The sequence below is a fragment of the Coffea eugenioides genome, chromosome 1 (genome assembly GCF_003713205.1).
Source record: "Coffea eugenioides isolate CCC68of chromosome 1, Ceug_1.0, whole genome shotgun sequence".
Taxonomy (NCBI): Eukaryota; Viridiplantae; Streptophyta; class Magnoliopsida; order Gentianales; family Rubiaceae; genus Coffea; species Coffea eugenioides.
This window is the reverse complement of record NC_040035.1, coordinates 10,351,509-10,375,888: the sequence shown is the minus strand read 5'-3', so window position 1 is coordinate 10,375,888 and position 24,380 is coordinate 10,351,509.

The following is a 24,380-nucleotide window of genomic DNA, read 5'->3' as shown; positions in this document are numbered from 1 at the left end:
TTTCAAAAATTAATTTTTGGAAGCTCGTTTAGTGAAAATAGTGAAAAGGTGTTTGGAAATTTTAATCGATCGAGGGTACAATAAGTTTGAAAAATTGGAGACTTGTACAATGGTCTTAAAATAGGTAATTTTATGTTTAAATACTCAAGTGATAGTCATTAGTACTATCGTTATAAAAATTTCTTGGAGGTCTCGCGTTATCGCGCTTAATTTGGAAATGCGCGTTTTTACGCGCGCGATTAATTGAGGAATTTTAGACTATTAGTTTAGACTATTAAGAATGAATAATATTAGTGTAAATGAAAGTACATTAGAGGTTTAGGACACTAGTGAAACGAACTCGAAAGGAAGTGAGCACGAAGCACGCTTGTACGCGCACTATCCTTAGTTGACTTTTGGAGCATTTTGGGCCACACATTTTTGAGCTCCTCATGGGTGCATCACACTAGATCAAAACCCTTCAATTCCTCAACTAAAGTGGCGTGCAACATCTCTTCTTTTCCCTCCATTTCAGCCGTGCATCTCAAAGAGCAAGAACCAAACTTGCTTCATCAATTTTCCTTCATCATTTTTCACCAAATCTTCTCCAAATCACACCAAAATTTAACTACACTTAACTAATCACTTGGAGAGCACTTCGAGCTAGGAAAGGAGGCTGCTCTCACGGTTTTTGTTTGGCTCAAGAAGGCCAAAAATTTCTGTCTTGAACATCTAGTGAAGTAAGTGACGATCCAGCCTTAAAATCTTGATTTATGGAAGTTCTATTGCACATATAAACTCATGCATGTAAGTGGGTAGCTTTATTTATGTTGGATTTTGGTGTGTGGGCTCTATGAACTCCCACTTTGGTTGATGAACTGATTTGGTGGTTGATGATGATAATTATGTTGGTTTAGTGCTTAAATTAGTGGTATAATGTTGGGTTATTGTTAGAAACTCCAAGATGGTGCAATGACCAAAAGTGATCATTTTGCCCCTGCCTTGTTCAAGCACTTTAATGCCAAATTTTGAGGTTCTAATGGCTTTTTTATGTTGTTTACATGTTATATTGGTTGTGTAAAAAGTTTCATTGAAAAATAACATGATTTGATCACCCAAATGTCGGAAATTCGAAAGCTTGAAAATCTGGAATTTGAATCCCGTCACTGCCCAAGCAGTCTTCTTGTTTTTGCCATAACTTGTTGCTCATATGTCGGAATCGAGTGCTGTTTATGGCACTGGAAACTAGACATTCCTAGCTTTCCGTTGGTATAAAATTCATGTCCTGGTTCTACTTGAGATAGCCAAACCATTCATTTGAATTCCACTGTCCTGTTTCATTGCTTCCTGGAAGGCAGCTCATGAGCTGCAACTTAATGCTCACGAACGAGCTGGTTATGGACAGATTTTAGAAATGGTTTCTTCTGAGAAAATGTATCCTTATGAGTCTATTTTCCAACGCCACTAACCACGCTCAATTCTGAGTTGAATTGAGTGATTTATGATCAAAACGTGAATCTGGTCTGGTGAAGGAATACCTTACATTTGGACAGATTTGAACTAGCAATGATTTGGGACTTGTTATCCGAAATTTCTTGGTGTAAATCACCTATAAAATGTACTTTGGACATATTTTAGACATTACCTACTGGAATGAATCATGTTTGAGTCGTTTCTTGGCCAAATGTTTGGAAAACGGCAAACTGGAAGCTCAAAGGCAACTTAGCCTTATAACTTCTTGCGATTTCAACGGTTTTGTTAACCGACTTTCCGTTCATATTTTTCTATGAAATTCGGCAAGGGAGTGGCCCTTATATGTTAGTATATTCATACCAAATTTGGTACCGTTCCGAGTCTATTTTGCTACCAAACTAAAGTCCCAAAGTTTGGAACTCAAATATGGAAACAAGCTTAACAGTTTCGTTTTTCCTCCAACTTTGAGCGACCGTATCTCGGTGCTCAAAACTCTGATTCTTGATCCGCTTGTTTTGTCCAAAACTTTACTTGCAACTCTAATTGAGTTATAAATTTTGGAGGCTGGTTTTGTGACGCCCCGAAAAAAAATGAGTTTGAGAACCCGGAAATTTTCTAATTTTCTAGGGTTTATTTTTTTTTAACGCCTGCCTTTTCTACATTTTCTTGATTAGAAAAATTCCCCAGATCAAGTTTATGAGCAAATATAGTTTTCAAATGATTTTTCTAGTATCGGTTAGTTTTTGAGAAATTAAAAGCGTATTTTGGACGTGGGACCCGCAAGTGCGGTAAATGCATTATATTTTTGACAACTTGTTGGAATTTTGTATTAAGTGATATTAGTTTACAATGTGTTAAGATATTTGTATTGGAGAGACAAAAAGATAAGTTTTAAACCTAAAGGTGACAAGTGTCACCATTATATTGGAAATAGCTTATGACTTACTATTCATTTTCTTGACTTTTGACCAATTGCTTAAATATCTCAAAAATCACACAAAATTCATTCTTGTCTTCAACCTCTTCTCTCTAGCAAAGAAGGAAGAAAAACCTCTTCAAAGTTTGGCAATTATCTAGCTCAAATCCTCCAAAACACTTGCTTGATCTAGTTTCTACTCCATAAAATCCCTCCATTTGGTGCTAGTGAGTGATTTGGTGAAGTTTTTTGGAAAAGCTAAGGTGTCCTACAACTCTCCCTCTCTTGTTTACTAGGTGAGTGGTATATGAACTTTCCCCTACACTTAATGAAGCTTGAGTTGTGCTTAGTGGAAGCTAAAGTGTTGAATTTTGTGATTTAATTCTTGTTTTTGGATGAAATGGTGAAGTTTACAATTTATTGGTGAATTTTCTGGTTTCATGTGATCATGATGTTGTGGCCTTGTATGATGATTGGAAATGTTATGTAATGAAGCTAGAAGGTGGAAAAAGTGGACAATTGCAACCAATTTTGGGTTTGGAAGAAATTCTGGAAAATTAGGGTTCTTGAAGCTACATTCTGTCCGAAATTTTAGGTTATATATAGAGGCCGAAATGGCCTTAGCTCAAAACATGAAAGTTGTAGGGAATGACATTTTAGAGGTGCCTACAAAATTTCAGGTCATTTGGAGTAGTGTAGAGTGAGATATGTCGATTTTACTGTTGCTATTCTGGGTTGATCAGAATGTGAGAACTGCGCTTGTAATCGTCTGTTTTGACTGGAATTTCTTTGGATTTGGATGTTGGTGTCTTCTGATGAAATGTAGCTTGATGTCTTAGCTAACATATGCCTTTGGAATCAATGCATTTGGACCTATATAGACTGAGTTGGACTGATTACAGCATAGTGTGATTTGTAAACCTGCAATTACGGTTCTGGTTTGGTATTCTGCATTTTTGACTTAGTTGTGCTGGGATTTGGACTGAGTGACCTACATTGTTGTAGCTCTGGTTCTTAGCTTCGAAATGGTGGGTCTTACACCCTAATCCGATAATCGTAGTGCAAGTTGTGCCATTACCGCAAAATGACGTTAAAACTGTTTTTCTGGTTTGAGCTAAACTTTCATTTCCGGACTTTTCCCTAGCTTGACTTGTACTAGTACTGCTTGGAGCTTGCTGAATGGCTATTGGATGAACTTGTTGTTGTGTGTGTACCTTTGGGACTGGCTGAGGAAATAATGAAGCCATGATGGCTGGAAAAGTTAGCAAATTCAGGGGAAGTGCTGTCCGAATTTTGAAAGGATTTGTTTGCATTGAGTTTGTGATCTAAGACTTGGGTTTGAGCAAGGCAATGTTATTTGATGGATGATTTCTGAGCCATTGAGGTGAGTGACCTCAAACTATTTCTAAAATTAGTTATGAACCGTTTCTTGCATTATTTACTTTTGAACTGTTTCCAAATTTACTTTTGAACCGCTTTCCGCATTATTTACTTTTGAACTGTTTTCAAAGTTACTTTTGGAACTGTTTTCTTACATATCATGCGTGCTTGCATATCAGTGTCTTGTTATTATTGATTTTGCTTTCAATGATTGTTAAAACGAGTTTTCTGGGTGAGTGTGTACTTTATCGCACTCGACCTTCATAATTATGAAATTTTCAATGATTAGTGATTAAATGCTACTTGCGCATGAATGTAAGCCTTTTGGGCTGAACTGGCCATTGCCCCTTGTTACCGGTCGTCTCGAGCCAGAAACGGACTCGGTCGGGCGACTAGGAACTTGGGTGAACGTTTCGGTATACTCGAGTATTACCTTGTAGGTTGGTGGAGCCTGGCCAAAAGCCAGGGACGGGGTGAATGAATGCACGAATGAAACGAAAAGAATGCAATGAAATGACAGGAGAACGAACGTATCCTTTCATGAATGTTACTATCGCTTTTCATTGTAAATGTTTCTTGAATTATTGCTACTCCATCATTGATTTATGACATCATTGATCTATGACATCATTGAAATGAACGATTGTGAAACTGATTTGATAACTGATTTTACTGGTTACTCGCTGAGCTTCTAGCTCACCCCAAAAATGTTTTTTTTCCCCTCCACAGGGCTCAAGGCGAAGGGAAGGGCTTGTAGTGGTTAATCCTGGATTATTTCATGTATGGATTGAATTTGGTTTTCCTTTTGTGTAATCATTCATATTGGGATTGTATTGAACGTTTAGAATTGATTGGATGTGTAATAGTCAAGTTTTGGACTTCCTCCTGTATAATCATTGTGACCAAGGATCAGAGTGGCGCAGTGGAAGCGTGGACGCTTCGCTTTTGATATGTAAATGTTGGAATATTTGATTTATATTGGAGATTTTATCTTGTATTTGTTTGAGGACTGTAGTGATCGACTGAGTCCCGGCGAGAGCTGGGCAGGCGGCCCGTTGACCCCTCTGATTCGCCTTAGGGGAAAATGGGGTCGTGACAATTGGTATCAGAGCTTAGGCTTCAGATCTCTGTAGTGTATCTTAGGCTTGAAGTTTAGGATGCCGGACTGTGGGTTTGATTTGACTCTGGAGAGATTTTTGCGGGATGTCTTGACTTGATTGGTACAAGAGGGAATGTCGAGGACGACATTCTTTTAAGGAGGGGAGATTGTGACGCCCCGAAAAAAAATGAGTTTGAGAACCCCGAAATTTTCTAATTTTCTAGGGTTTATTTTTTTTTAACGCCTGTCTTTTCTACATTTTCTTGATTAGAAAAATTCCCCAGATCAAGTTTATGAGCAAATATAGTTTTCAAATGATTTTTCTAGTATCGGTTAGTTTTTGAGAAATTAAAAGCGTATTTTGGACGTGGGACCCGCAAGTGCGGTAAATGCATTATATATTTGACAACTTGTTGGAATTTTGTATTAAGTGATATTAGTTTACAATGTGCTAAGATATTTGTATTGGAGAGACAAAAAGATAAGTTTTAAACCTAAAGGTGACAAGTGTCACCATTGTATTGGAAATAGCTTATGACTTACTATTCATTTTCTTGACTTTTGACCAATTGCTTAAATATCTCAAAACACACAAAATTCATTCTTGTCTTCAACCTCTTGGCCGATTCTCTCTCTAGCAAAGAAGGAAGAAAAACCTCTTCAAAGTTTGGCATTATCTAGCTCAAATCCTCCAAAACTTGCTTGATCTAGTTTCTACTCCATAAAATCCCTCCATTTGGTGCTAGTGAGTGATTGGTGAAGTTTTTGGAAAGCTAAGGTGTCCTACAACTCTCCCTCTCTTGTTTACTAGGTGAGTGGTATATGAACTTTCCCCTACACTTAATGAGCTGAGTTGTGCTTAGTGGAAGCTAAAGTGTTGAATTTTGTGATTTAATTCTTGTTTTTGGATGAAATGGTGAAGTTACAATTTATCTGGTGAATTTTCTGGTTTAATGTGTCATGATGTTGTGGCCTGTATGATGATTGGAAATGTTATGTAATGAAGGCTAGAAGGGTGGAAAAAGTGCGACAATTGGCAACGTCAAATTTTGGGTTTGGAAGAAATTCTGGAAAATTAGGGTTCTTGAAGCTACATTCTGTCCGAAATTTTAGGTTATATATAGAGGCCGAAATGGCCTTAGCTCAAAACATGAAAGTTGTAGGGAATGACATTTTAGAGGTGCCTACAAAATTTCAGGTCATTTGGAGTAGTGTAGAGTGAGATATGTCGATTTTACTGTTGCTATTCTGGGTTGATCAGAATGTGAGAACTGCGCTTGTAATCGTCTGTTTTGACTGGAATTTCTTTGGATTTGGATGTTCGTGTCTTCTAATGAAATGTAGCTTGATGTCTTAGCTAACATATGCCTTTGGAATCAATGCATTTGGACCTATATAGACTGAGTTGGACTGATTACAGCATAGTGTGATTTGTAAACCTGCAATTACGGTTCTGGTTTGGTATTCTGCATTTTTGACTTAGTTGTGCTGGGATTTGGACTGAGTGACCTACATTGTTGTAGCCCTGGTTCTTAGCTTCGAAATGGTGGGTCTTACACCCTAATCCGATAATCGTAGTGCAAGTTGTGCCATTACAGCAAAATGACGTTAAAACTGTTTTTCTGGTTTGAGCTAAACTTTCATTTTCGGACTTTTCCCTAGCTTGACTTGTACTAGTACTGCTTGGAGCTTGCTGAATGGCTATTGGATGAACTTGTTGTTGTGTGTGTACCTTTGGGACTGGCTGAGGAAATAATGAAGCCATGATGGCTGGAAAAGTTAGCAAATTCAGGGGAAGTGCTGTCCGAATTTTGAAAGGATTTGTTTGCATTGAGTTTGTGATCTAAGACTTGGGTTTGAGCAAGGCAATGTTATTTGATGGATGATTTCTGAGCCATTGAGGTGAGTGACCTCAAACTATTTCTAAAATTAGTTATGAACCGTTTCTTGCATTATTTACTTTTGAACTGTTTCCAAATTTACTTTTGAACCGCTTTCCGCATTATTTACTTTTGAACTGTTTTCAAAGTTACTTTTGGAACTGTTTTCTTACATATCATGCGTGCTTGCATATCAGTGTCTTGTTATTATTGATTTTGCTTTCAATGATTGTTAAAACGAGTTTTCTGGGTGAGTGTGTACTTTATCGCACTCGACCTTCATAATTATGAAATTTTCAATGATTAGTGATTAAATGCTACTTGCGCATGAATGTAAGCCTTTTGGGCTGAACTGGCCATTGCCCCTTGTTACCGGTCGTCTCGAGCCAGAAACGGACTCGGTCGGGCGACTAGGAACTTGGGTGAACGTTTCGGTATACTCGAGTATTACCTTGTAGGTTGGTGGAGCCTGGCCAAAAGCCAGGGACGGGGTGAATGAATGCACGAATGAAACGAAAAGAATGCAATGAAATGACAGGAGAACGAACGTATCCTTTCATGAATGTTACTATCGCTTTTCATTGTAAATGTTTCTTGAATTATTGCTACTCCATCATTGATTTATGACATCATTGATCTATGACATCATTGAAATGAACGATTGTGAAACTGATTTGATAACTGATTTTACTGGTTACTCGCTGAGCTTCTAGCTCACCCCAAAAATGTTTTTTTTCCCCTCCACAGGGCTCAAGGCGAAGGGAAGGGCTTGTAGTGGTTAATCCTGGATTATTTCATGTATGGATTGAATTTGGTTTTCCTTTTGTGTAATCATTCATATTGGGATTGTATTGAACGTTTAGAATTGATTGGATGTGTAATAGTCAAGTTTTGGACTTCCTCCTGTATAATCATTGTGACCAAGGATCAGAGTGGCGCAGTGGAAGCGTGGACGCTTCGCTTTTGATATGTAAATGTTGGAATATTTGATTTATATTGGAGATTTTATCTTGTATTTGTTTGAGGACTGTAGTGATCGACTGAGTCCCGGCGAGAGCTGGGCAGGCGGCCCGTTGACCCCTCTGGTTCGCCTTAGGGGAAAATGGGGTCGTGACAATTGGTATCAGAGCTTAGGCTTCAGATCTCTGTAGTGTATCCTAGGCTTGAAGTTTAGGATGCCGGACTGTGGGTTTGATTTGACTCTGGAGAGATTTTTGCGGGATGTCTTGACTTGATTGGTACAAGAGGGAATGTCGAGGACGACATTCTTTTAAGGAGGGGAGATTGTGACGCCCCGAAAAAAAATGAGTTTGAGAACCCCGAAATTTTCTAATTTTCTAGGGTTTATTTTTTTTTAACGCCTGTCTTTTCTACATTTTCTTGATTAGAAAAATTCCCCAGATCAAGTTTATGAGCAAATATAGTTTTCAAATGATTTTTCTAGTATCGGTTAGTTTTTGAGAAATTAAAAGCGTATTTTGGACGTGGGACCCGCAAGTGCGGTAAATGCATTATATATTTGACAACTTGTTGGAATTTTGTATTAAGTGATATTAGTTTACAATGTGTTAAGATATTTGTATTGGAGAGACAAAAAGATAAGTTTTAAACCTAAAGGTGACAAGTGTCACCATGGTATTGGAAATAGCTTATGACCTACTATTCATTTTCTTGACTTTTGACCAATTGCTTAAATATCTCAAAAATCACACAAAATTCATTCTTGTCTTCAACCTCTTGGCGATTCTCTCTCTAGCAAAGAAGGAAGAAAAAACCTCTTCAAAGTTTGGCAATTATCTAGCTCAAATCCTCCAAAACACTTGCTTGATCTAGTTTCTACTCCATAAAATCCCTCCATTTGGGCTAGTGAGTGATTTGGTGAAGTTTTTTGGAAAAGCTAAGGTGTCCTACAACTCTCCCTCTCTTGTTTACTAGGTGAGTGGTATATGAACTTTCCCCTACACTTAATGAAGCTTGAGTTGTGCTTATGGAAGCTAAAGTGTTGAATTTTGTGATTTAATTCTTGTTTTTGGATGAAATGGTGAAGTTTACAATTTATTGGTGAATTTCTGGTTTAATGTGATCATGATGTTGTGGCCTTGTATGATGATTGGAAATGTTATGTAATGAAGCTAGAAGGTGGAAAAAGTGGACAATTGCAACCAATTTTGGGTTTGGAAGAAATTCTGGAAAATTAGGTTCTTGAAGCTACATTCTGTCCGAAATTTTAGGTTATATATAGAGGCCGAAATGGCCTTAGCTCAAAACATGAAAGTTGTAGGGAATGACATTTTAGAGGTGCCTACAAAATTTCAGGTCATTTGGAGTAGTGTAGAGTGAGATATGTCGATTTTACTGTTGCTATTCTGGGTTGATCAGAATGTGAGAACTGCGCTTGTAATCGTCTGTTTTGACTGGAATTTCTTTGGATTTGGATGTTGGTGTCTTCTGATGAAATGTAGCTTGATGTCTTAGCTAACATATGCCTTTGGAATCAATGCATTTGGACCTATATAGACTGAGTTGGACTGATTACAGCATAGTGTGATTTGTAAACCTGCAATTACGGTTCTGGTTTGGTATTCTGCATTTTTGACTTAGTTGTGCTGGGATTTGGACTGAGTGACCTACATTGTTGTAGCCCTGGTTCTTAGCTTTGAAATGGTGGGTCTTACACCCTAATCCGATAATCGTAGTGCAAGTTGTGCCATTACAGCAAAATGACGTTAAAACTGTTTTTCTGGTTTGAGCTAAACTTTCATTTTCGGACTTTTCCCTAGCTTGACTTGTACTAGTACTGCTTGGAGCTTGCTGAATGGCTATTGGATGAACTTGTTGTTGTGTGTGTACCTTTGGGACTGGCTGAGGAAATAATGAAGCCATGATGGCTGGAAAAGTTAGCAAATTCAGGGGAAGTGCTGTCCGAATTTTGAAAGGATTTGTTTGCATTGAGTTTGTGATCTAAGACTTGGGTTTGAGCAAGGCAATGTTATTTGATGGATGATTTCTGAGCCATTGAGGTGAGTGACCTCAAACTATTTCTAAAATTAGTTATGAACCGTTTCTTGCATTATTTACTTTTGAACTGTTTCCAAATTTACTTTTGAACCGCTTTCCGCATTATTTACTTTTGAACTGTTTTCAAAGTTACTTTTGGAACTGTTTTCTTACATATCATGCGTGCTTGCATATCAGTGTCTTGTTATTATTGATTTTGCTTTCAATGATTGTTAAAACGAGTTTTCTGGGTGAGTGTGTACTTTATCGCACTCGACCTTCATAATTATGAAATTTTCAATGATTAGTGATTAAATGCTACTTGCGCATGAATGTAAGCCTTTTGGGCTGAACTGGCCATTGCCCCTTGTTACCGGTCGTCTCGAGCCAGAAACGGACTCGGTCGGGCGACTAGGAACTTGGGTGAACGTTTCGGTATACTCGAGTATTACCTTGTAGGTTGGTGGAGCCTGGCCAAAAGCCAGGGACGGGGTGAATGAATGCACGAATGAAACGAAAAGAATGCAATGAAATGACAGGAGAACGAACGTATCCTTTCATGAATGTTACTATCGCTTTTCATTGTAAATGTTTCTTGAATTATTGCTACTCCATCATTGATTTATGACATCATTGATCTATGACATCATTGAAATGAACGATTGTGAAACTGATTTGATAACTGATTTTACTGGTTACTCGCTGAGCTTCTAGCTCACCCCAAAAATGTTTTTTTTCCCCTCCACAGGGCTCAAGGCGAAGGGAAGGGCTTGTAGTGTTAATCCTGGATTATTTCATGTATGGATTGAATTTGGTTTTCCTTTTGTGTAATCATTCATATTGGGATTGTATTGAACGTTTAGAATTGATTGGATGTGTAATAGTCAAGTTTTGGACTTCCTCCTGTATAATCATTGTGACCAAGGATCAGAGTGGCGCAGTGGAAGCGTGGACGCTTCGCTTTTGATATGTAAATGTTGGAATATTTGATTTATATTGGAGATTTTATCTTGTATTTGTTTGAGGACTGTAGTGATCGACTGAGTCCCGGCGAGAGCTGGGCAGGCGGCCCGTTGACCCCTCTGGTTCGCCTTAGGGGAAAATGGGGTCGTGACAATTGGTATCAGAGCTTAGGCTTCAGATCTCTGTAGTGTATCCTAGGCTTGAAGTTTAGGATGCCGGACTGTGGGTTTGATTTGACTCTGGAGAGATTTTTGCGGGATGTCTTGACTTGATTGGTACAAGAGGGAATGTCGAGGACGACATTCTTTTAAGGAGGGGAGATTGTGACGCCCCGAAAAAAAATGAGTTTGAGAACCCCGAAATTTTCTAATTTTCTAGGGTTTATTTTTTTTTAACGCCTGTCTTTTCTACATTTTCTTGATTAGAAAAATTCCCCAGATCAAGTTTATGAGCAAATATAGTTTTCAAATGATTTTTCTAGTATCGGTTAGTTTTTGAGAAATTAAAAGCGTATTTTGGACGTGGGACCCGCAAGTGCGGTAAATGCATTATATATTTGACAACTTGTTGGAATTTTGTATTAAGTGATATTAGTTTACAATGTGTTAAGATATTTGTATTGGAGAGACAAAAAGATAAGTTTTAAACCTAAAGGTGACAAGTGTCACCATTGTATTGGAAATAGCTTATGACTTACTATTCATTTTCTTGACTTTTGACCAATTGCTTAAATATCTCAAAAATCACACAAAATTCATTCTTGTCTTCAACCTCTTGGCAGCAAAGAAGAAGAAAAACCTCTTCAAAGTTTGGCAATTATCTAGCTCAAATCCTCCAAAACACTTGCTTGATCTAGTTTCTACTCCATAAAATCCCTCCATTTGGTGCTAGTGAGTGATTTGGTGAAGTTTTTTGAAAAAGCTAAGGTGTCCTACAACTCTCCCTCTCTTGTTTACTAGGTGAGTGGTATATGAACTTTCCCCTACACTTAATGAAGCTTGAGTTGTGCTTAGTGGAAGCTAAAGTGTTGAATTTTGTGATTTAATTCTTGTTTTTGGATGAAATGGTTAAGTTTACAATTTATTGGTGAATTTTCTGGTTTAATGTGATCATGATGTTGTGGCCTTGTATGATGATTGGAAATGTTATGTAATGAAGCTAGAAGGTGGAAAAAGTGGACAATTGCAACCAATTTTGGGTTTGGAAGAAATTCTGGAAAATTAGGGTTCTTGAAGCTACATTCTGTCCGAAATTTTAGGTTATATATAGAGGCCGAAATGGCCTTAGCTCAAAACATGAAAGTTGTAGGGAATGACATTTTAGAGGTGCCTACAAAATTTCAGGTCATTTGGAGTAGTGTAGAGTGAGATATGTCGATTTTACTGTTGCTATTCTGGGTTGATCAGAATGTGAGAACTGCGCTTGTAATCGTCTGTTTTGACTGGAATTTCTTTGGATTTGGATGTTCGTGTCTTCTAATGAAATGTAGCTTGATGTCTTAGCTAACATATGCCTTTGGAATCAATGCATTTGGACCTATATAGACTGAGTTGGACTGATTACAGCATAGTGTGATTTGTAAACCTGCAATTACGGTTCTGGTTTGGTATTCTGCATTTTTGACTTAGTTGTGCTGGGATTTGGACTGAGTGACCTACATTGTTGTAGCTCTGGTTCTTAGCTTCGAAATGGTGGGTCTTACACCCTAATCCGATAATCGTAGTGCAAGTTGTGCCATTACCGCAAAATGACGTTAAAACTGTTTTTCTGGTTTGAGCTAAACTTTCATTTCCGGACTTTTCCCTAGCTTGACTTGTACTAGTACTGCTTGGAGCTTGCTGAATGGCTATTGGATGAACTTGTTGTTGTGTGTGTACCTTTGGGACTGGCTGAGGAAATAATGAAGCCATGATGGCTGGAAAAGTTAGCAAATTCAGGGGAAGTGCTGTCCGAATTTTGAAAGGATTTGTTTGCATTGAGTTTGTGATCTAAGACTTGGGTTTGAGCAAGGCAATGTTATTTGATGGATGATTTCTGAGCCATTGAGGTGAGTGACCTCAAACTATTTCTAAAATTAGTTATGAACCGTTTCTTGCATTATTTACTTTTGAACTGTTTCCAAATTTACTTTTGAACCGCTTTCCGCATTATTTACTTTTGAACTGTTTTCAAAGTTACTTTTGGAACTGTTTTCTTACATATCATGCGTGCTTGCATATCAGTGTCTTGTTATTATTGATTTTGCTTTCAATGATTGTTAAAACGAGTTTTCTGGGTGAGTGTGTACTTTATCGCACTCGACCTTCATAATTATGAAATTTTCAATGATTAGTGATTAAATGCTACTTGCGCATGAATGTAAGCCTTTTGGGCTGAACTGGCCATTGCCCCTTGTTACCGGTCGTCTCGAGCCAGAAACGGACTCGGTCGGGCGACTAGGAACTTGGGTGAACGTTTCGGTATACTCGAGTATTACCTTGTAGGTTGGTGGAGCCTGGCCAAAAGCCAGGGACGGGGTGAATGAATGCACGAATGAAACGAAAAGAATGCAATGAAATGACAGGAGAACGAACGTATCCTTTCATGAATGTTACTATCGCTTTTCATTGTAAATGTTTCTTGAATTATTGCTACTCCATCATTGATTTATGACATCATTGATCTATGACATCATTGAAATGAACGATTGTGAAACTGATTTGATAACTGATTTTACTGGTTACTCGCTGAGCTTCTAGCTCACCCCAAAAATGTTTTTTTTCCCCTCCACAGGGCTCAAGGCGAAGGGAAGGGCTTGTAGTGGTTAATCCTGGATTATTTCATGTATGGATTGAATTTGGTTTTTCTTTTGTGTAATCATTCATATTGGGATTGTATTGAACGTTTAGAATTGATTGGATGTGTAATAGTCAAGTTTTGGACTTCCTCCTGTATAATCATTGTGACCAAGGATCAGAGTGGCGCAGTGGAAGCGTGGATGCTTCGCTTTTGATATGTAAATGTTGGAATATTTGATTTATATTGGAGATTTTATCTTGTATTTGTTTGAGGACTGTAGTGATCGACTGAGTCCCGGCGAGAGCTGGGCAGGCGGCCCGTTGACCCCTCTGGTTCGCTTTAGGGGAAAATGGGGTCGTGACAGGTTTGCAACGTATGAATTTTACCGAATTTCCAAATTAACGAAAAACCAACCCCAGCACAATTCTGAGCACCCTGAAACAGTAACTTTAAGCCCATTTTTGAATACCTTCCACATAAATTCATGGAAAAGTGTCTTCTAAGAACTTTTAGTAATTTCAAAGAGGTTTCCAATGGTATCAAGTTTCCCAATTTTGGACTTGTGTAGAGTGAGATACGATTTTTCAAGGGTTCGTATCAAAACTGAAAATTTCCGAATTCTAAGGAAATGGAGTTTTTCAAGTACTCCTTATTCCTTCGATATTATTCGAACGTTGTATCATTGATTTCCAAAATGTAAACTTAATTCTCTTGTACTTTGAAATCCCGCTCGAGAGCCTCGATTTAGGATAATTAAGGCTCATTTCACGAGATTTTTCTAAGATTGTACTATGATACGATCTTCCTCAATAGTGGGGATATTTGAATGATAGTCTATTATTATTTGCTCAGGCGCACACGAGAATCTTCAAGAGGATCCCACGATGGACGCTTGAACTTCAAATTGAACCTACTTGCTCTTGCTACTTGGTGAGTGTCAAGTATGTGTTAAATGCTTATGTGATTGAGATATTAGTTGTACAAGTGTTATACATGATACGTAAACTTGCCGAGCCGAGTGTGTACTTTATCGCACTCGTTCTCATTTGAAATGAATAACTCATGCTTGAAATGCTGAAATATATTAAATGCTTGAATGTATCAAATGCTTGAATAACATGAACACGTTTAACTCGTAAGTTCTGAGCGGAAGCATGTACCACACCGATTCGGGTGGGAGGTGCCTCTCATACCGTCTCAGTGCTAAAATCAGTTCCCTGAGCGATAGCATGTACCACACCGATTCGGGTGGGAGGTACCTCTCATGTCGACTCAGAACCATAAACAATGATTGGTAATTGTACATGAATATGTTTAACTCGTGAGTTCTGAGCGAATAGTATGTACCACACTGATCCGGGTGGGAGGTACCTCTCATGTCGTCTCAGAACCATAAACCTTTCTAAGTCGATTGGAGCGATGTCTCATCGACTATTGAGCGATAGTATGTACCACACTAATTTGGATGGGAGGTACCTCTCATTCGACTCAGAACTATAAGCAAAGTATAAGTCGATTGGAGCGATGTCTCATCGACCACTGAGCGATAGTATGTACCACACCGATTCGGGTGGGAGGTACCTCTCATTCGACTCAGACTCATAAATGGAATAAGTAAAGTTCTATGGACTATTAGATTGAAATTTGACAAAGTAAGTGGAAATGAACTCCTAAGAGCTCTCGTATCCTTCCTAAACGTGTTTTGTGAATATTCAGGAATTACTTGAATGTTATAGCTTTACCTCTCGTACCAGCTTTATTGCTACTTGAATTACCTGCTTGCATGATTTTCTTGGCCTCACGAGCATTCGCTCACCCCGTTAGATTTGTTTTCCTCAACAGGAACTGAAATGGGAGGAATTTGGAAAAGTTTACTTGATGGCTCATTTGATTAGAATTTTGAATGTATTTGTTTAGACAACTTTTGAAATCTGTATATTTTGGGAATGTAAGGTATTTTTGGTAGTTTTTGATGTACGACTTGAACGTTTAGTAGGGAATTGACCTTTCTCTTATCTTTGACTTCTAGTATCGACTAGTTATTTTAAGTTTGAATTGAATTTGTATCGAGTCCTAGCGAGAGTTGAGCAGGCGTCTTGCGGATACCCTTGGGTTCGCCCTTGGGAGAAGTAGGGGCGTCACAGTCGAGCTACAGCAGCTAGAAACATAACCTTCATAATGAATTTTTTACTCTTACATGTTCGAAAAGGTTGCTCTTCCTCAGGATGAAGATAGTACCTTTCGGATTCTTTAGTCAAATAAAACCATTTTTCATCAACACGAACAACAGTAAACATACTCCTAAAAACTGGTTTAGTATTGAGACTTTCAGATTCAAGCATTGACGAGCAAAATAGAAGTCTTACTTGCTTATTTTCATCCGTCAACTGTGGTTTCAATACATTTGAATGCGGCCTAATAGCACCTTATTTAATTCGTCGATAAAGAGTTGACTTGGCCACTTTCATTTCACTGAGAAAGAACGAATGTTTGTTCGGCTACGAAGAGGAATTGTCATAACGGAGGTGAAATCTATTTTCACTCATTTTCGTCCAGGTCCTTTTGAAAATCTCCGAGTTACATCAACTACTCCTCCATTTGCAAAAGAGACTGCCGCTCGTTTCCAAATCTTGCTAACAGTTATGAAATTTATCTGGAATAAGTCTGCAACATTTTTAATTGTCCCTCTTCTCAAATTTCCACCATCACTATACTGAAAGAGAGTTTCAAAAATAGATTGTCTTTCTTCATTAGTTAATCTCTTTATACGATTGCAGGAAGTTTCAATGTCATCAAGCATATCCATTTTTCTTTAAAAAGTCATCAAAGAAACAGAGCATAATGCTCATATTTATATACAGAGTAGAACTAGGAGTGAGTAGTTGTAGTCCTTAGCTAACAAATTTTTAAAATAGGCAATTCAATTTTTAGAAATCCGTCAACTTGCAAAAGTTTTAGACCAATTTGGTGGTAAATCTCAAAACAAAAAACCAGAAATTATAATTAAGCAAGACAAGAATTAACGCCCTCTTGACATGAACCCGAAAAAAGAAAGAATAAAAACAAATCATAACAAGAGAATAAAAAAAACTCAATCTTGATATGTTTTGATTAGATGGATAATCTAAATATAGGCAGTGCAAATTAGACGAACCTTTATTGAAGACTTGAATCCCATAGAGTTTTCATCATTTCCTTGAGCATCAACGTCAACTTATTGTCGAAAGTTAGGTAGAGCAAAATTTTAAGGATTTATTAGCAAAAGATGGAAGAAATTTAGGAAGTGGAGTAGTAAAAGACAATGAAATTTTCTTACCGGAAGAAAGTTTGTAGCTTGTGATCTGAAGAGTTGTCACTTGTCACATCAATGTCTCCGGAAGAAGTGTTTGTATTAGATAAAAGTAGCGGTGATGGGCAAAAGTGGAGTGTATTGTGCATAAGGGCAAAAGTGGAAAAAATTTTTTTTGGTAAAGTGTACTATGCATAAAAAGCACATATTCCCAAATATAACCAAATATATGGGACAGAGAGAGTATGCGATTATAATTTATGCATTTATAGGAAAATATATCTTGCAAAGTGGAGAAAATTATGCCTAAATTTTACATGTTTGATAAAATTTCTTCTCTTTACTTGATTTTACATAGTTAAGTGATAAATATGGTCAATAATTGCGATTCTCTTCTCGTGATTATTCTTTTGAGTGACTAATTATTATCTTTGCTTTGAAAAAAAATAGAAAAAAAAAAGAAAAGAAAAAAAGAAAAAAGAAAGAAAAAAAAAGAGAAGAAAAGCTGTTCTATTCCAAGGGTTATTGTACTTAGTAACCGGAAATTTTTAGCTTCATACGAACGGCACCAACCTTGTGATGCAACCCATACAGAAAGGCTTGGATCTAGAAAGTAGAGACTTACGTTGAAGACGACGAACACAGCGGATCACCTAAACCTGTTGATCACATAGTCAACGAACCTCGGTATTTGTAGAAGACGCCACAATCTAGTGCAACTCTAGATTGATAAGTCAATTGAATACATAAGATATAAATCTAAGATATTCAAGGTGCTTCAATGAAGTTTTGAGAGAACTCTCAATGTAATTTTATTAATCATCAAAAACTGAATGTAAACAATGACTTAAGGCTATTTGTAGTCGTGACTAAGGCCTAACAAAGTTTGGAAAACATTAAGGAAATTCGGCCAGCCCTTGGGCTTCTCTTTGGGCCGACACTGGCGACACAACATGTTATTGGAGCTAACTCGTTAACTAACTAAAAGAGCTAACTCGTTAACAGCGAGACCCCCAAACCAGCTCATCGTAGGGACTAATTCGTTAACTAACTAAAAGAGCTATTGGACCTACGGCCCACATGGCCTAGACCTCTTTGTTACACCCTACTAAACTAATAATGGGCCATGGACCCCCTTAGCTGAATCATGGGCTCCTAATCTTCAGTGATGGCCGAGACTAGGACAACAAGCCTAGTTTCGTTGAGGCCCTCGATGGCTTTTGGCTTTCCACTTGACTCTCGGGCCGCACGAACCAATGTTTGTAGTGTCACATTCAATCTCTTCGCGCGAGCTCGTGTCATAGGCCCCAATGGTACCTTCACTTGCTCCACTTGGATAGCTCTCTCGACCTCCTCATCACATCTACAAATGTCAACTTTCATATAAAATGGTACTTGAATTAAGAGTATGCAAGGCAACTTGATTATGTGAAGTGCTGAGTGACCGGCGATCTTTATCTAAAAATGTCGATTTTCACATCAAAAGACAATTTCACAATGTGAGTAATATTTATATATATGATATGAATAAATCCCTCTTTAAATTTGAATAAGATGATGATCATGAGTTTAGGTAGCATTTTTATTGACCATATAAGTTACTTGCTTGTGAAATTGGGTAAGGATGAGGAATTTAATTGAACTAGTTACAATTATGGTATAATTGGCTCTCATTTACTTGATATTATGAGTACTTAAACTTAGTTGAGTGATTGCATAATGGTTATTTACCTTATTTTGAGAAAATGAAATTGAATGGAGCATATATGTTTTTTTTCAAAATTTTGAATCATTGTTGGATTGTATTTCTAATTGCTTGAGGACAAGCAATGGTTCAAATGTGGGGGAACTTGATAAGTACATATTTTACGTGTTTTAAGTGTGTTTTATTAGTTAGTTTGTTGTGTTTTAACTACTTTTATAACTAATTAACTAGGATTTTAGTGAAAATATGCATTTTGTAATCAAAGTGGTAAAAATTGCATTTCTATGGATTTTGATGGTTTAAATCTTCATGTTTTTGTAAGATTAATGATTCAATCATCAAATGGAGGATGATTAATGATGATTTAATTTGATATAAAGAGAATATGAAGTGCAAGGGAGGATATGCACTCAAGAATAAAAGGAAGCAAGTTTCACAGCTTTGACACCTTGTGGTATTTTGGTTATATCTTGGGTTACAAGCAGTGGATTGAGGTGATTCTTAACCATTTTGAAGCTAAGAGACAGATCGATATTTGATATGAAGACATCAATCCGGTTTAGTCGTTTCATTGTCAAAAAGTCAAAACACAGAAGTGCAACTCTGATGTCGAAAGGTGAAACAAAGCTCTGACCAGTCAAGGTTATTTCGGTTATTTCTTAGTTCACAAAACTCCAAATTGGATGATTCTTGAGGCAATGGAAAGCTAACTCAAAGGGCTACTAACTTTCATGTTTTGCACAAGAGTTAGTTCGGCCTCTATCATTGAAAAAATAGCAATTGATGTGGTGCCAAATTCACAGAAGTGAAAACGCGACCCTTGAATACGTGGTTTGAAGTCGCGTATTCCACGGTCACGTATTCTTCATTTTCTACTGCAATTTGCTCTGCAACTTGTTTTTTGTTCACACATCCTTTCCAACCCATCTACAACTCAAAATTTCACCTATATCTGACCAAGAAGATTATGAAAAGTTGGAGAAACAACTCATGGGAGTTCCAAGAGTCAAAAATGCTAACTAGAAACAACTCATTTGACTCTTGAATTCTCTATAAATAGGAGCCTTTGGAGACCATTTTCATAACTTTGAAAGGCTAGAAAAACTCCACAAAAATGTAGTCTTCATTAGAATTTCTTTAGTTCATTAGTTAGAGTAGTATAGTATAGGTAGTATAGTTTATCTGTTTTATATTTGTAATTAGATTTGGATGAAGATTAAGGAGCAAAGATGGAGAGATTGAAGCTCATATGACAAGGGTGATTCTCTCCTATCACTTTCTCTTTTGTATTTGATTTCATGTTTAGTTATAAAACAAGTTTGGATCTTGTTTTTCATGTTTAGTTAAACTTTATGCCTAGAGTTATGGATGAACTTTCTATATCTTGTGTGTGATGTTTACTTGATTATTTGATGATGTTATTTTGAGCAAGTTATTAATCAGTTTTGTTTATCTAATTATGATTAACCGGCCATTAATTGTGATAATGTTACGGTGTTAAGTTTGCAATGAAAATTGAAATTTAACACTAATTCAAGGAAGTGATAAACCTAGGTAGTACACTCACAAGAGTAGAGCTGTACCTATGTGACTTTAGTGATTTGTTTCATGTAATTTTATAGAAGAAATGAGTTTGTAATTAAATCATAACCATGAGATTTGGTATGGCTTAGTTACAAGTATAGTTGATTCACTACGAGAGTAGATTTCACATACATTAGGAAATTACGTCATAACTAGTCAAGATAATAGCATTCACATAACCGGTAATGTCAGTTGCAAGAGAAGTAAGGAATTCTATACCTCTAGGAGTTTTCTTATGTTATTTTCATTATTTTTATGTTTATGGTAGTCTAGATAATAAAGGAGTTCGAAAACCACCGATAATTGAAAATCTTTTCTATAAGATCGACCCTTAATACCCTATACTCGCTCACGACCAATATACATGCAGAAAAATCGCGTGTGGGGTATTTACGATGTTATAAATGTAAAACTTGACTGTGAAATAAGCTTGTTGTTATATGTATATCTCGTGTATGTCAAGTTTTTGGCACCGTTGTTGGGGAAGATTTGTCAATATCGGTGCTAGGAACAACTTTATTAGTTCATACATTTTTATTTTTTTTCTTGCTTTTGTTATGTTTAGTGTCCTTTTTTTGTGTCTTGTATGTTTGTTGTTTCTTTAATTGTATTTTTTTGTATGAGTTGAGTCATCTATTCTTCTTGACTAAATGTGTTTTTGAATTATTTTGAAAGCATGTTTAGGGACTCAAGAAAAGTAGAAAACATGAGGAGGCAATGCATGAGAGAAGGAAGATTGGCAACAGATGGTTATCATGTGCAAAACTCCATGGATAGAGGTAATTGGGAAACTACCGAAGGTATGTCGTTTGAAAATAGTTTAAGGTGTTTAAAAGCTAAATTTGATGTTATAATGTTACAAGTTCAATTGGACACCATTATGCATGAGATTGAACAAAAGAGGAATGTTAATGCTTTTAATTCTTATCATATGATTTGTGACTTGTGTGGGGGTTATCATGCTACTCATATATGTGGACAAGCACAAAATGTGAATTATTATGGTGAATTTGGGCATTATAATTCTTGTTTTGATCAATACAACCCTAATCGGGGGAATTCTTATGCTTATGGTTAGGATAATCAATGCACTTATAGTAATTCTCCATGTTTTTATGATTACACACCCGAATGTGTCCAATATGAATTAAAACTATCTTGGCAATTGGCAGTAGAAAGGTTAGTTCATGCACCTTCACCTTCGAAATTAGAAAGTGAACCATTAGCTAACGATTCCAAATCATTTTAGGAGCTAGCTATAGAAAAGTTAGCAAATGTAAACTCCGACTGTTTTGATAGGATTGAGGAAAAGATAGATTAATTAGTTTCTCACTTTGGTAGAATATAAGACTAATTGCATGAGTTGTGTGAAGTTATTTCTTCTAATGATATGCACTATGATCCTAGCATGAATGGTGAGCATGTTGCAAGTGAAAATGGATTCCATTTTGATGAAAATGACGAATCTCAATTGTGTTTCAATGAGAAAATGTTCATTTCACATGATAGTACCTTTGGAGCTAATCTCGAACCTCAAGAGGTGAGTCTTAGCGACTCATTTTCACCCTTCTTAAGGAACGTATTGAGGGTATAGGCTCTGAAGGTATTGTTTTTCAAGAAAACCATGCGGACGTTCCTTTGGTAAGTTCTCAAGTAATACATATTCAAAGTAATATCTATGAATCACTTGAGATAGGTAAGCCACTTCCATCTCTATTATAATTTGAATATCTGACTTTTGTTATGAAATTTATGCGTTTGAATTATCTTGTTTTTTTTCTTTTGTTGGTTTAGGAAATAGAGACAAAAGTGACCAAATGAGGTGAAAAAGGCAAAATTCGATCAAGGAACTCCAATCCTCAATTTGAGTAAATGTTGTTCTTGATTCGTTAGAAAGGGGTAAAATGCATATTTTGATCATTTTACATGTGCGTCCATTGATAATTTTGACAAGAGAATGATATAGAATGCATTTTGAGCATTTGGGGTAAAAGTCAAATTTTTGAAAAGCTAGAAATTTCTGCAGTTTTTCTGCAGAAATTGAAAACGTGGCTAGCTTACGCGACTCTGAGATCGTGTTTTCCCAGTCGCGTATTCAATTCTGCAGCGACAAAGCAGAATACGCGAGTATCAGAAATACGCGACCTTGAGTGTCATATTCCATGCTCGCGTATTGCATTATGCACCCTCAACAAAGAAAACGCGAGTATGCAAAATGCGACTTTTGGTCGGGTTTTGGTGATGTAGCGTATTGTTTCTTGTTTTGAAAGAAGAAAACGCGATTCCTTGATTCATTTCTTCTTTTCTTCTTCACTTCACGTATTCATTCACACTCACACCCAAGATTTTTACACCATTTTCTTGCATAAAATCATACAACAAATATCATTTGACCTTTCTAGAGCCTATTTAACCGATTGAACTTCAAGAAAAACATCTCAAAAATCGATTATAGGCTAGGGTTCATATTTTCTAAGTTCTTCAACTAGAGGTCAAATGGGGTGATTTTCATAGGGCTTTTTGCATCATTTGCATCACCAAACATTACTTTACCAAATTGAGGTAAATTTCTTGAACTTAACTTTGGTATTTTCAACTTCACCTTTTGCATATCTTTTGAGTTCAATGATATATTTTGAATGGTGAATTTGTGATGTTAGTTGTTGATGTATATAAGTTTCATTATGCTTATTAAACATTTTTAAGCATGTTTAGATGATCAAATGTGGGAATGTGATGATCCATGCAATGTCTACTTTATGCATATTCTTGTGTTATGATCAATGTGGTACTTGATTTTGGAATATTGTTAAGTATAATTGGACAATTCAAATGACCAAAATATGACTTGTTTATGATGTTTACATGCGTACATGCACTATTGTGACATTTTGGAAAATATGCATTTGAACTTGATATTATAATTATCTAGAGAAGGAGACATGCTTATATTTCATATTCTAGGTAAAGAGGGTGATAATTGTGCTAAATGCTTAAAGAGATTGGGAAATCTGGTGTGATGATGTGAGAAATTTTGGTAAAAAGTTATTTGCAAAATATTTTTCGTACCTTTGTCACTTTTTGCATCTTTTGACCCTTACCTAGTTTTTTTTCATTTTCAATTTTTAGGTTTTAGTACTAATGGTTATCCAATAGAACTCGTGAAGTTATGGAGATAAGCGGACAACGGTTTGTGACACTTCATGCCACGTCAATCACAACAATAGGGGAGTATTAGTTTCTTTATATTGATTTTTCTTTTTACATATTGAGAACAATGTGCATGTTAAGTGTGGTGGGGTGAGAATTGAGATTATATGCAATGTATATGATTGGCTTGTGCTTGAAATAATTTGAACTTGATATTGGGAATGTTTCTTGTGCTTTAATTTGTTCAAACTTGAAGTTTGTTGGCAGGGAGTTTAGTCCATTTATAAGGAGAAACTCTGCCAAAATTTTGTTCAAAATTTGCAAATTTGCCCCAAAAGGTTTCAAATTTTTTCAATTTTATCGAAAGAATAACAAGTTCCACACCGTTAGTAATTCAAATTTCTTCTACTTTTGAGATGAATATATGAGACTTAAGCACTTCTTTTTTCATTTAATTTGGAAATGTCTATTATGTAATTATAATTTGTGCATTTATAGGAAAGTATATCTTGCAAAGTGGAGAAAATTATACCTAAATTTTGCATGTTTGATGAAATTTCTTCTCTTTACTTGATTTTACATAGTTAAATGATAAATATGGTCAATAATTGCAATACTCTTCTCATGATTATTCTTTTGTGTGACTAATTATTATCTTTGCTTTGAAAAAAAAATAGAAAAAGAAAAAAAATAAAAGAAAAGAAGAAATAAAAGAATAAAAGCTGTTCTATTCCAAGGGTTTTTGTACTTAGTAACCGAGAATCTTCATCTACAAATGTCGATTTTCACGTAAAACGGTACTTGAATTCATAGTATGCAAGGCAATTTGATTATGTGAAGTGTTGAGTGATCGGCGATTTTCATCTAAAAATATCAATTTTCGCATCAAAAGACACTTTCACAACTTGAATAATATTTATATATATGATATGAATAAATCTCTCTTTAAGTTTGAATAAGATGATGATCATGAGTTTAGGTAGCATTTTTATTGATCATATGAGTTGCTTGTGAAATTAGGTAAGGATAAGGAATTGAATTGAACTAGTTATAATTATGGTGTAATTGGCTCTCCTTTACTTGATATTATGAGTACTTGAACTTAGTTGAGTGATTGCATAATGATTATTTACCTTGTTTTGAGAAAATGAAATTGAATGGTGCATATATGTTTATTTTCAAAATTT